This window comes from Perna viridis, chromosome 7 (genome assembly GCF_037379345.1).
Source record: "Perna viridis isolate PV_CMFRI_1.1 ecotype Kerala chromosome 7, ASM3737934v1, whole genome shotgun sequence".
NCBI lineage: Eukaryota > Metazoa > Mollusca > Bivalvia > Mytilida > Mytilidae > Perna > Perna viridis.
Genome location: NC_142451.1, coordinates 20,968,557 through 20,983,065, shown reverse-complemented (window position 1 = coordinate 20,983,065; position 14,509 = coordinate 20,968,557). Strand labels below are relative to the sequence as shown.

Sequence of the window (14,509 nt, the reverse complement as noted above, 5' to 3'; positions counted from 1 at the left end):
CTCCAGCTCTCCGTTTCAATATAAAACCAGATCCCCACCTTCTTAGATGTAAAATATAAATGATATTATAACTTACAGAAAAAAAAGGATCTTATTGACAATGAAGATCAAAAAGACTTATTATTAATGATAATAAGGTTTTTCGCAAAGTCGAATAGATACAATAATCAGGAAGTCTTGTAGTAAGTAGACCAAATGATTTCTTTTCTACTTAAGTCAAGTGCCCTTTCGTTGCATAACAAACTAGACAATAATGTCAATATTAGCAGGAGAGCTGCAAACAAAAAGTTCGATTTTATACTTGATAATTCTTTATATCCAAAACGATAATCATGCTACCGTATATATTCATTTTAACTCGTTTTACTGTCAGTGCTGTCCAATGTTATTCAACTATTGAAAACCGACTTCAAATTCAAATAAAAATCGTTTTAACGACCTTACGACTCTTCAATGATAAATGCATGATATTTAAAAAAATATCGAAATGCAAATACCCTTCCTGTTTTTAGATTCACTGTATTGTGGTGTTCAATCTCTATTGTAAAGATGAATTTCTTTTTCAATATCAATTTAAAAGTAGCCTGGCACAATTCAAATTGAATTTAAAATTTACACACTTTCGAAAAGCAAATGATTCTAAAGACACCCACTTTACCGAATGAATTATGATGTTATAAAGGGTCAATCATGTACCGTTGGTTTCATATATATTATTATAGAATTAATGAAGTGCATCACAAATCCCTATATCGTTTAGATGTATCTTTAATGCTCACATTAAATATCAAATCAATAAGTTTAGATCCAAGCTAAGCGTCAACACGGGGTACAGGTTAACAAACGTGATTAATTAAGAATCCAACATTTTGTAATTGTGCTTCAACGTAATTTTTGTTTAAAGGCTAGAAACCACTAATTCCACTTCCCATAGGCTTCTATGCAAATTTCACACTATTCAGTGGCTTTTCTGGACTTCACCTTAACTTTAACCTGCAGAGGACTATTTATCAGCATGATTCTACATATGTCAGCTCACAATCCTCAGAATGGCATGTGGGGTTAGCAGACTGGTCACCGGAAGTGAAGTGTCTATAAATAGCATGGGAAATCCCAGTGTTTTCATAAGATAGGGGTATATTTAGAAATCATTATGGAGATTAGGCTTCACATCACAAGAAGCAAAATGCACCTATAAAATGTACAGAAATGTTTTTCCTTTCAGAAACTGTTTAAATTTTTTAAATAAGATGAGAACTTTTTTCACAGCACTATGAGGAACAGGGGTAATTTCTGCGTAGGACTATTTTTGCGTACGTTCCAAATGCTCATTGGTTGAATTGGTGGTCTGTAACCTAAAGAGGTCGTAATTTTCAGAATTTTATCATTATTGAATATTCTATTTTAATTTTTTGTTAATATTTTCGTTGTGTCTTATTAGCAGAACAGTGTTATATTGAATCCTGTATCGTAAGAAAAATGCAATTTATTTATAAGTTCTGTTCAGTCATTGTTTAAAACGTCACTTTTTGATAACTAAATTATCCCAAAATTACGAACTGTTAGTTTTCAATCCTTTCCCAGAACGAAAATTTACGTGTAGACAGCAAATTATATATACATGCTGTCATTTATACAACAATAAGATGCACCTTGACAGTTTTTCAATGAGTTTATTACAAAAATATGACAATGAACAAGATCTTTAAAATAATACAAGACTTTTTCATAACAATCAAAATGTTTACTTTACAAAGTGAATGTGTTACAAAGAAAATAGATTTGATTATATTGAATCGCCATCTTGTTTTCCCATTGAAATTTGTCAATACATGTATTATAATCATAAGGTGTATTCAAACATTGAATATTCTATTTTAATTTTTTTTTAAATATTTTCGTTGTGTCTTATTAGCAGAACAGTGTTATATTGAATCCTGTATCGTAAGAAAAATGCAATTTATTTAAAAGTTCTGTTCAGTCATTGTCCAAAACGTCACTTTATGATAAATAAATTATCCCAAAATTACGAACTGTTAGTTTTCAATTCTTTACAAAGAATGACACCCCTTATTTTCCCAGGACGAAAAATTACGTATAGACAGCAAATTATATACACATGCTGTCATTTATACGACAGTAAGATGCACCTTGACAGTTTTTCAATGAGTTTATTACAAAAATATGACAATGAACAAGATCTTTAAAATAATACAAGACTTTTTCATAACAATCAAAATGTTTACTTTACAAAGTGAATGCGTTACAAAGAAAATAGATTTGATTATATTGAATCGCATTCTTGTTTTCCCATTGAAATTTGAAATTTGCCAATACATTTATTATAATCATAAGGTGTATTCAAACATCCAGGGAACACATTTTTTTAGCATAATACTGTTGTGATTTCCTATGATGTAATATGATATAATTAGTTTGTGACAAACTTAAAATTATCTTTAAGGCGTAACTTATTAGACTTTGGCAGTTTGGCCGATAGCTACTTCCTTTTCTCAGCACAATAACGGGGAAAGGAAAATGAAGACTTGTAACTAAGGAAGCACTAATGGAAGAAATAACAGCAGAGGTATACATTTATTTATGAAAAATTTGTCCATTGAATTTACTGCTTCCATGCTAGAATCTTATCACAGTGTTGTAAAACAGTGTCAAAACGATGATACATTAAGGAGGTAGACCTAGAGTAAGGGAAATAACTCTTTAAATCAGTGATATGTTGTATCATATTCAATTTCACCAAAGACTTTCAAGCTTTCCTTTGAAACAGAATGAAATCAGTCCTAGTTACTTTGATGCTTACACAAGATTGATGTAAAGTGGGGAATACAAACGTTTTATAACCATTGTATCCCTTATCGAAGGTCTACCTCCTTAAATTCTTTTCTATTACTAAGCGGGAACGATGGCTACTGGGCTTGTGGAATTATGTGATGCGATAGGTACCGTGTTCCGGCTCAGGAATCGCTGCAATGACTACACCTATTCTCGGCCTCAGGAAACAATACGACGCAATAGTTACCACTGTCCAGACTAAGGCAGCGTTGCAATGTAATGGCTACCACTCCCTAACCGTTGCATCGTGACGATTAAATTACTCCGTTGATCAATTAAAGCAATATGAAAATTTTATTACCCCAGTACAAGAGATGAATCCTACCTAATAACATTAACATGAAGGTTGTTATGTACCTATTTCAGAAGAATGTAAACATCTATATAATGTAAGTTCCTTCAATGCAGCCATAGCCCCTGGTGGCCTTCTTGTGAGCACAAAGCATAAAATAGAGTGATTTGTTTCATTTTATTCTCAGTATTTTTCATGTATTTTTTTTTATTTTGACACGCATAGCAAAAGAACATGGTTGTTATTTTCAGGAATAATATTAACTCATATTATTACGACAGGTGACAACATATGAGTATTTGATAAAAGTCAGTATTGACGCCAATCTTACCGTGAAGTTAATTACGGTATCAGTAACAATGGAAATAATGCACTCTTTTGCCTACCAACGTAAACTGTCATACTCATGGAATTTTCGATAAGATTACATTGTAATTACCGGGAATGTGTAAATTATAAATGAAACTGTGTAGATTTAATTCTATGTTACTATCTGTTGTAGAAATTAAGAATGTATATATATGCTTACTTCATCCGTGTGTGCCGTTGACTACAATGGGCAATAACAAAAGATAACAGTCTAACTTGGATTCATCAATTAAACCACTCAATTTCCATAGCAAATTCAAGTAATAAAAAATCGGTGTACGGCGAATTCTAGATCCTTTAGAATCAACCAGAACGAGGCCAAATGGTAGCATTGAGGAATCGAATGTTTCACATTTAATCTAACCAGGAACATGAGGTGTTTTTTTTTTTTAAGAATGTCAACATTTTGATAAAGAAAATTCAATATTTCTACGTATTTTGTGTAAACTTTTTATTTTTGCCAGATTCAAATTTTAATAGAGCAAATGAACACAAATGACTTGATCACAAAGCATGCTCAGCTCTCACAGACTACTTCTTTCTAGAAAATGACCGCCATTGTTCCTCTATATAAATTTCGAAAAAACAAGCATTTATTTGGTAATAACTGTTTCACATCAAAATTATGTAATGTGTAAATTTGTGTTCATTGATGTTTTTGTATTTATCTCATCTTGAAATAGTACTTACACATGCATGTCAAAAGCCGTTTGTATCCTGAAGTGATTTTTAAAAAGAGTAGGGTCTTTGACCCTTAATTTCCTATACAGCCTCTCTATTATTGACATGTGTATTTTTGTCCTTTTTTCAAAGATCATATATAATATATGAAGCATATACTTTGAAACATGACGAGAATGGATATGGTGAATATATCAAAGAGACAACAACGTTAACACCGTCAGGATGACAAATTTCATCTTAAGGCCATCAATAGATCTTCAATGAAAGTAGAAGAAACCCTCACACAACAGAACAGGCTGCAGATGGTTTTAAAACAACATTATACATAGGTAGAAGCGAAATTGTTGCCCTTTTAGACTCCAGCAACATAACGGAAAACTGAAAGTGAAAACGAAACAAGACATGCGGAGGCCAGAATTTCCTGACTTGGGAAAAGTTCAAAAAATGCGGTAGAGTTAAAGAACTTTGGCGTGAACACAAATAAAAAAATATAATAAAATTAAACACACATATGGTCATTCCAGTTCGCTTATTTTAGCACCGATAACAACGGTTTTTTATCTGATTTTGTAACTTAGGTGTAACAACAAACCACAAAAAAAACAAACAAGAAACACCCATATACTAAAATTCGAGATATATGACAGAAGATTACTACTACTAATATAACCACGTTTCTAAAAGCAAATGAATAACTGCTACTTGAAGAAACTGGAAAGTGTACGAATTGAATATGATGCAAAAAGCGATAATGTTTTTAAAGAAATAAGAGAACTATTTATTTGTACAAAAACCAATACAAATTATATTTGAACTTTTCGTAAGGTATCTTTTAATCTTCATTCCCTTTATAAACAAAAATAAAAAGATTACGTGCACAAATAACTATGAATCTCTACCATGTAACATAAAGTGTCTGTTGGTAATTAGATACTAAATTGTTTATAGAATGGGCCTCTGTTGTTACTATATCTAACGTTGTTGATTTTATACCTCCCCCCTTCCCGGAAAAAAAATCAAAGTATGCCCCTAATTTGAAATTCTAGGTCCGGTCCTGGTGACAACATTAATTTTGTAATTGTTATACCAAATGTATTAGAGCTTAGTTTACATTGATACAATACCAATTTTATTAATGCTCAGTGAAAACAAGGCAAGTTTTTTTTTCGGACGAGGTTGTGAACCTTCCCGAATTTAAAGTAAAGGATTCAGATAATTCAAGACATCCAATTTGAAAAGCTCAGCCCTAAATTAATCAATAAAATTTATAATAAATTGGAAAGAAAACAAATGCTAAGTTTAAAATTTCAAAATCAATACGCTGTACCTTATTTGGAGAAATCAAAGTTTCTACGTACTGTCACTGTGGTATTTCTGTTGAAATATTCGTTTATACAATATCTCTGCCGAGAACGATGACGAACTAGGAAGTAATGAATTTTAGCTTTTTTTAAATCAACAACCAATCCTAAATTTGCTTAAAAGTTAAAGACATCAAATGAAATAAAAATTGCTAGAATGAACCTTTAATAGCATTAGAACGAAATCTTATATCATGACCTTTGAAATGTTTCAGTTTAAACATTTCCTTACATAATAACCACATGGTATTCAAATTCATTATCATTAGGGGGAATAAGTACAAAACGGCTATCCTTAGATATTCTAATTCAAACAATTGTGATAACTGAATGAATAGAAACGTCATTAAATGCTCAAAACAAATGAATGGACTTCGGTTTAACCCACTGAATTATCAGTGGGCGAGGTTTGCGGCTGTCTGGGAATCGTTTCAAAATATTGGCAAATTATAATTCAAACGGAGGAGCAAGATTAGACTGACTTCTTTCTCAACATAACTGTACATAAATATGATAATATTGTTCCGATCAAAGTATGAAGTGCTCCCCTGGCAAAATTGTACGAATAAGAGAGTAACATGAAATTTAAAAGAACAAGAAAAACTATTTTTCGCTGTTTGGTAGGGCTGATGTATCTTCGACAAAATCTCCGTTTTCATTTCTGATTGAAAGTTGATCCGTCATTTTAGGTTATAAAGGACGTACAAAAATGTAGGTAGAAATAAAGACCAAACGAAGAGAGACAAGAACATTTCTGTGGTAGAATTTGTAAAAAAAAATCAAGATTTTATGCAAAAATATTTTTTCTGCAATTTTAAGGGAAGTACACCGAGTCTAACCCCTATGAACATAAATAAAAAATAAAAATAATTCTTTTGCGAAATCAATTTCAAATAAAAGTAAGTTTTCGACACAAAATGTGTGTTCCTATTGGTACAATGCGTATTTCTATTGATACAATGCGTATTCATATTGGTACAATACGTATTCCTACTGATACAACGTGTGTTCCTATTGGCACAATACGTATTCCTACTGATACAATGTGTTCCTATTGTTACAATAGATATTCTTACTGATACAATATGTGTTCCATTGGTACAATACGTATTCCTACTGATACAATGTGTAATCCTATTGGTACAATACGTATTTCTACATGTACTGATACAATATGTGTTCCTGTTGGTACAATAGGTATTCCGTTTTACTATTGGCACAATATCTATAATTCATACTATGTGCGTTCCTTATTATTTAATGTGTGCTTCGCCATTTTTCCATGTGTTTTCCTACTGATACAATGTGTGTTCCTATTGATACAATTTGCGTTCCTTATTATTTAATGAGTGTTCCTACTGACACAATGTGCGTTCGTGATGATTCAAGGTGTGTTCCTTATGATGCAATGTGCGTTTTTACTGATACAATGAGCGTTCCGGATGATTCAATGTTTGTTCCTACTGATACAATGCGCATACTTGCGGATTCAATGTGTATGTTTCTACTCGTGTTTAATCACTGTCTCAAGACGATCGAGTCAAGATTGAAAACCAAAGTACATATTCGTTTTAAAAAATCGATTAAATCTTACATTGTAAATAATTAATCAAAATTGCCATTAATGTGTCTTAATCTTTTAATGCGATAAGTCTTTTTCTGCTAAACGTTAATGACTAACGAGAAAATAGGATAAACTATGGTTCAAAAAGTCATTTTCATACAGTTATACCTGTGGTATCTGCATGACTGAACAAAGAATTGACTTAAACACATAATTTTGTAAATCTTTAAAATAATGCATTTATATTCCACGCAGTATTCAAAAAGAGTAACAGCGTCATTTTTTAAAAATATATTTAAAATGCTTGAGTTAAGAATAGACAAAACTGAACAAAATGACAGTTTTTGAATAAAAAAAAATAAATGCAAGGGTGTTTAAGCTAAAACGGCATGTTTACTAATAATTATATTTGTCCATCATGAACAAGGTTTTACACATATAATGAAGCAAAATTTCCCTGGAATAATAAATTTAGAGCAATTTCTTTGTATCGAGCTCCGTGCAGTCTCTATAATTTATTGCAGTGTTTTTGTGTAGAGTATTTATACCAGAATAGAAATAAATGCTCTGTGCATTACATTGCAAAAAATAATGATTTTCTTAGGTGTCAGTCTCTGTATGAATCAGGCAGTGGGTGAAACATGGTATAAAAAAACTCATCACTTTGATAGTGTTATTTGACTATTTACACCATCAGAATCAAAGAAAAATGACAAGATTTTCCATATCATGTTGGTGCATTGAATTATAATTATCTGTCAAAAACCTCATTTTTCTAACATCCTATTGACAAATTTTCTAAGCAAAGCCAGTCTTCAAAATAACAGTCTTTTCAAATAGAGAAAGTATCATTGTCAGATTGGTGGGGTTTTGACATGCATGTTTCTGAATTTATCCGATTTTGCCTGATTCTTACAAAAACGCACATTTAATAATTTTCGTCCTCCATGGTGGATCGCTTTGATTACTTGCCGTTAATATATCTATTGAAAGTATAAAAGTTTGGTCTGAACATTCACACTTTTTTGATGATGAAGTACACAAGGACGCATCACGGTTACGGTCAGTGATGCATCGAGTTAGCAATAAAATTGTATGGCACATTTAATTTCGCATTTAAAACAAATATAAATTCTAGTCAACAACATTCAAGTAAGTATTTCATTAGTCTATACTTGACTTCATGGTCTTAAATTTAAATTGAACATGAATATCTGTATTATGATAAATTAAATAAAAACAAGAAACATAATAGACTGGGAGGGAATGTGTTACTTAATAATATCCTGGTACAAATGTAGCTTAAATTTCAGCAGCGGAGCAGCGGAATCTTCTGGATTCCGAAGTTCGGAACACCTATTCCATGAAAATTACTGCTTATATCATGCAAACTATGGGCAAAAATTAATAGTTATAAGCATGGAACTCCCTTTTTTTCTGGAAGCTCCCCCCCCCCCATTTAAAAATCTCTGGATCCCCCCATAAAGTTGTTTAGTAAAAATATTAAGTAGTTGTTGAAGAAATTTTACGATAAGGATTCTAATTTCTGATCACAGATTTGCACTAATAAGATTAAAATAAGATAGCTTAAATCTAATTTTGATGAACATGATATCAAAAGGTGAAAGTTCCACTTCTTATTCGTTCCAGTTAAATCAAACGTACTGTTCTATAAACTACATTTAAGGATCATTCTATAACCGCATGTACTATATATTTATCCTTAAGTTGATCGTAAGATTAAATCTAACTGGGTAGGAAGGATTGGTTTTTATTTTATAAATAATTCAGAGTCAAAATGAATTAAAACCAGAGTGTTCTTCGTGACTTGGACCGTTCAGTTTAATCACACTGAAAATGGTTTGAGTAGCTCTCATGATACAAAGAGTGTTATTTCTTTTATTGCTCATGTTGTTTATTACTGATATGTTAAAGAAATTACGTGATATTACGGGAAAAGATATTGTCCATTTTTCTCATTATGTCTGTCCCACATCCACGAACAGCAGCCATTTGACTATTACCATTCTCTACTTCCAACTTGTTATTAGACAATGAAAAGAGGTAAAAATATCAAGTGTCGTTTTAAATGTAACAGAAATGATTATTCACCATCACTAAATAGCCACGTCCTGGTCTTGAAGACCTTGTTTGTAAATATACTTGTTTGCCCTAGCACGACCAACTTTTTGAGGCATTTCTATTCGAAATTAAGTTTCTTGCAATAGGACGGAACCTAGAAATTTTAAAAGGGTTATATTGACAAAATATTTCAAACTTGAATAGTGCCTCGCTACTAATAACTCACTATAATAACGGTTTACAGCGAACGCGTCCTTTATTTAATTAAAAGTTCATACAACTTTATCTCTGCGATGTGTTCAAGTCGGAAGATACGATTGGGAGGGCAATGACCTATTTTTGACTCCATGTTCATCTAAGCTGTGTGCGTTTTCAAAAAGCCTATACCTTGTTTAACTGACAAAAGCAGAATATTTATGTAAAGTTGAAAACGACTTGAATGCTAGAGCTGTAATTATAAGTCGACAAAAAAAAATTATCAAGCATTGACTATTTCATAACAGTATGTATTGCTACTTTATTATGTAATGATACAAAAAGAGATGTGTCATCTCTTTTTTCATTACATTGATTTTTACGCAAAACAAGAAAATCCGCTATGCATTCTCATAATGTTGTGAGACGTAGCCTATAAAGGTATTCATTACATGAACAAATGACACTGATAATCCGATGTAATGTGGAACTTTATTGTCTTAGCAATAAGAGATGCATCCGGATCGTCTCCAGCCCGACTATAGATGAAATTAAGATTTAACGAGAGTATCTGAATAGAGAAATGCAATACCCTGGACACAGGGAAAGTTACAATAACACTTCGATACATATAAGTCTAACGAATAGTACCGAAAGGTGCGAGTCCGATAAGTCAAAAATTCCTCCGTGTAAGACCGAGAAAGGGTAGGTGGCCAAGGACGTTAAAAATACATCGATCATTTCCAAATGGTTTCGACTTTGACAGATCTTTGCTATCGTATGTTTTGATATAAACGGGGAATTATCCAGAGATTTTGAAAAAGGAGTTTCCAGGTTACTCTTTACCAATATTTGTCCTCATTTTGAACGAAATAAACATTTTTCCCCATATAGGAAAGACTAACCCCCGGAACCGCCACTGAAAGACATATATTTGAAGCCGTTTGTCTATGGTAAAAAAAAACACACCCAGCAAAATTATGTTCAAAATAATAGAGAACACTCAACTTTTAGCACAAACCAATGGCACGGGACTGGGGCGTGCAATATTAAAATTAGCCGATCTCTTTTGTCCTTTGATGTGATAAAATAAGTCACCATACACTCAATGATACTTATCATTATAAGAGTGAAATATAATTCTACAACTTAATGTTTAAGTCGCATATTTTACACTTTGACTATTAGAGCTGATGATTTGAATAATATATACTTTTTATAAAAAATTCCCATTCATATTTTTGTAATAACAATGATGGAGAATTTATGGGAGGGAAAAATACAAAAATGATGTTGAATAGAAAATTTTTGATATGTTTTGAATATGACTTTGTTCAGTAATAGGTATTATTGATTTTTATTGGCACTATCGTATGATACATCAATGATCATAAAAATATTGCCTTCGTCATGCTTGTTTGGCTGCCATTATTTAATTTGCATTTTTGATCGAGTACGTTTATCCTACTATGCCCTCTATACATCAAGTTCAAATTAGTTTGGTGTACTACATTGTACAACCAAGGTAAAATCATGAAAAACTCGAAAATTAAAATCCTGTTGACCTTGAAGTGTCTTTATTATGTTGTATTTGTTCAGAATGACCTGGCCTGTACGGTCATTAACAGTTATTTCATCTACGAGCAAAGGATGCAAATTTAAAAGCTTATGAACCAGAAAATGTTATGGTGATCTTTTGTGATTTTCATTGCATGCAAGTAATCTAGGGATGTGAAAGTCACATTCATTTCCTGTTTCAGCAAAACAGACAGCGTATATAAAGATCACGTTTTCGTGCTAACAATAAATATAAATCACAGCCCTTTTCAGAACGAATACAGAAAGAATAACTTTTATCCCCAAAAATGGTGGTTCTAGAGTAATCAGGGCCGTAACTTCTATTGAAGACAGTGGTCGGCTTCTGCAGAAATTTCTAATTTATATGTAAAATATAAACAAGGAAGAAAACAAAAACAAAAAGATTTAGTATGTGATGAACGGAATGACTCCTTATTTTTTTTACTTGAGAGATACAACAAGATTGACACATTTTCAAAAACTGGTTTGAAATTGCCTTTTCTCAATAATTACCGTATTTACAGTTCACAGACTTTCAAATCGCTTTTAGTTTCCACTTTTCCACGAGGCTGTCCTTATTTTCTTATTGTTAGGTAAAAAGCCTTCTTTTTTTTGTAAAGTCTCACTTTAGAAATATATAAGTGCGTTCAGCAATTGTACACATTAGAATTTATTCAAGTACTGAAATATCTATGATGATATTTTGAAATAGTAATGTATTTTAGCTTGCAGAGTACTTTTAGATACAGATAAAGATCTAAACGAGAATCTGCTTTAAACATCCTATAGCTGATACACCGATATTGTGAGAAAAATATACAATAACTTTTGTCTCGATCCAGCATTGTACTTTATATCACAATTGGTTAGCAGAAATAAACTTTGTGTGGTCAATCCTCACCAGAATCCAACATAATCACTTTTAGCGTGAATAAAAAATCTACGCACTGGGTTATTTGATGTAGATATTTTTCTTTCGTTTGACTATTATTATTTTTTTGCAATATTTGCTCAGCTTCTGGGGACCGCCATATGCCCTCGGATCCTACCATAAGTGACTGCCTTCTCCATTAAAGGGACAATTTGCGATCCTGGATTTCGGGAGTAAAATTGCTCACATACATTATTGGACGGTTTGATTAAATCGGTCCTTGATTGGTGATATTTTAGTGCAATACACCTGTTTCAGACTCTAAATATGGGAAAACCAGAGATTCATCATCAGGGCTATTGAAAGTGAAGATGTTTCCTGCAATAATAATAAATCAAATCCCCAGTGTAGCGTAAAGTTTTTAACCTATATGGATGACGGCATAACCGGGATTTATTTAAAATCAGTGACCTTGCAGATAAAAACTAAAAATGAATCAAAATTATGATGAATGATGTATTAGGTGTGTATAGTGTGATGTTAATTTTTAAGACAACATATGGTGATTGGGTTATAAACAGATTTATAACGATTATGCTTGTAGTACATCGATACAGAATCTTTATAAAAATGCAAAAGACTTTTTGTCATCTGAACACGAAGAGATAAAAACAAATCATGCTCATTCTGATATGACGATGACGAGCAACTGAACGACTCGATGTCGTAGATGTTAAAACCATTCTTAAAATTTAGGAAAAGTCACCCATCTCATAAACATATCAAATAAAAAAAAGTTATTCTAGTATTTGGTGTTAAATGTGATCTTTTAACACCAGGAAACATCCGTTATCGTTCTATTTAATTTAAAAATAGCATTACGCAATAGTCAATAACTCTACAGTAGAAAAGATCGCATGATTTCAATAAAACTGATAACATCGCGTTTTAAATTTAACAATTTCCTAAACAACCGCCATAATACTATAGTTTAAATGTAGCTAGCAAATATTTGACTGAACTGATAAAAGACACGAAGATAATCGTCAGTCCCTAACAGAGAACGATATTTTATGATGTCTGTATTAGAGACGCCATGTTTAGGTACTTGAACATTGTTCGCATTATTTTGCGCTTTTCCCAAGTCAGGAATTTCTGGTCTCTTTATATCTTGTTTCAATTTCACTTTCAGTTTTCTTTTATGTTGCTGGAGTCTATAAGGGCAACTATTTCGATGAACCGGTGTATAATGTTGTTTTGGGCCAGCTGCAATCTGTCCTTTGGTTTTAAGATTCCCTTGTCTTTCATTGAGGGCATATAGGCTCCTTGAGCATTGCCATGAGCTGACATTTTTCATCCCGATGAGGATGTCTCCTTAACAAATTCACCATATCCATTCTCATTATATTTCCATGGTTGTCCAGAATGTCCATTCGAATTTTTCTTGTCATAAGCTCGTACAATTATGTATTTTCTAAGACGGTGATACATGTGTACCTGTATACTTTTGTTATGGAGACTTTTAAAATGGATAGGCTACTCGTCAAGATACTCACAAACATGACAGGCCCTGCAATGGAATCCCAAGGAAAAAAAGAAAAGGGATAGACCTTGCAACACCCGAAGCAGGGGTTTCGAGACAGACATAAAAAGGTGGAAAAGAACAGGAATGAACTAGAAAGAAGCGCCAATGACAGGGTTGCATGGATATAGCTGATTGGCGACCTATGCCACAGGAGAAGTAACATGCCTAAGTAGATATATATTGTGTTTCTAATAATTAAAATGAATATTTTGTGGGGTGTTTTTTTGTATTGACAAATTTTAGTTTTTTTCTGAGATAAGAGCCTATAGACCGTTTAGAGCGATTCGTATCCTTTGTGGTAGGACAGACAATGCGTACTCTGCGTTGAAGGATAAATAGTGCATTCTCTGCGTTGAAGAATAGTAGTGTCTTCTTTAATTGTCTTTTATTTTCATTCGACTGCTTTAGAGGTTTTTACGTGGACTTTTTCTTTACAATTATACTGTTTATTAACATTAAAAAGAAACAACTTAAATATCAAAAAGCAAAGGCAACACCAAAAGATCAAAGCTACGTACCACAATTCACAGCTACATATTTAAAGGGACAAAACAATAAAAAAAATAATAAAATAAAGCGAACTATTATGTCGTTCAAAACTAGGCATTCAATTTTATTTAGTCCTGAAACGGAAAGAGGACAACCATATATTTATCGAAAATTACGAAAACAAAAACTCCTCCAGATTATGTCAATTTCCCTCCAAAAATTCTATTTAGTTCATGGGCAAACAGGGAGGAGAACTGACGGTGATTTACCATATAAGTTTTGTCAACGTGTTGACGTAGTAAAGTATAAGTAGTATTTTCTGGGGGTGGCCCTTAAAATAACAGCACCAGGCGCGCCAAAAGAAGTACGTTCAAAAACAAACCGTACAATAAAAACAACAAGAAGTATACACCGAATAAAAAAAACAACAACACAAACCACAACTGAAACCAAGGGTGATCCTAGGTGCACCGGAATTGTGAACAATATCTGCTCCCAAACAAGACGTTCACCGCGCCGCTTGTTTAAGGTCAAGGCCTAAAATCGATTTGATTTGTAGGGTCGACTGCGTGACCTATTGGTATAG

The 14,509-nt window shown here is 32.5% G+C and overlaps 1 protein-coding gene and 1 long non-coding RNA gene across 14 annotated transcripts in view; one reads left to right on the top strand and one right to left on the bottom strand.

Annotated features, from left to right (window-relative positions):
- LOC148611761 (uncharacterized) overlaps nt 1-14,509 on the bottom strand; it is a 137,342-nt gene that overhangs the window by 109,356 nt on the left and 13,477 nt on the right. For 6 of the 13 annotated variants that reach the window (XM_088592619.1, XM_088592625.1, XM_088592628.1 and 3 more), the window contains exon 1: nt 5,526-7,196. The exons of 2 other annotated variants lie outside the window; for them this stretch is intronic. The gene's annotated coding sequence lies outside the window, so the exon portion shown is untranslated. Of the gene's footprint in view, nt 1-5,525; nt 7,218-14,509 lie in introns of those variants that run through there. 5 more of the 13 variants (XR_015924190.1, XR_015924191.1, XM_088592630.1 and 2 more) reach the window with 3 other exon arrangements.
- On the top strand, nt 2,441-3,950 carry LOC148611762 (uncharacterized). The gene is made up of 2 exons (XR_015924192.1): nt 2,441-2,587; nt 3,648-3,950. It is a non-coding gene; the product is annotated as an uncharacterized LOC148611762 (long non-coding RNA).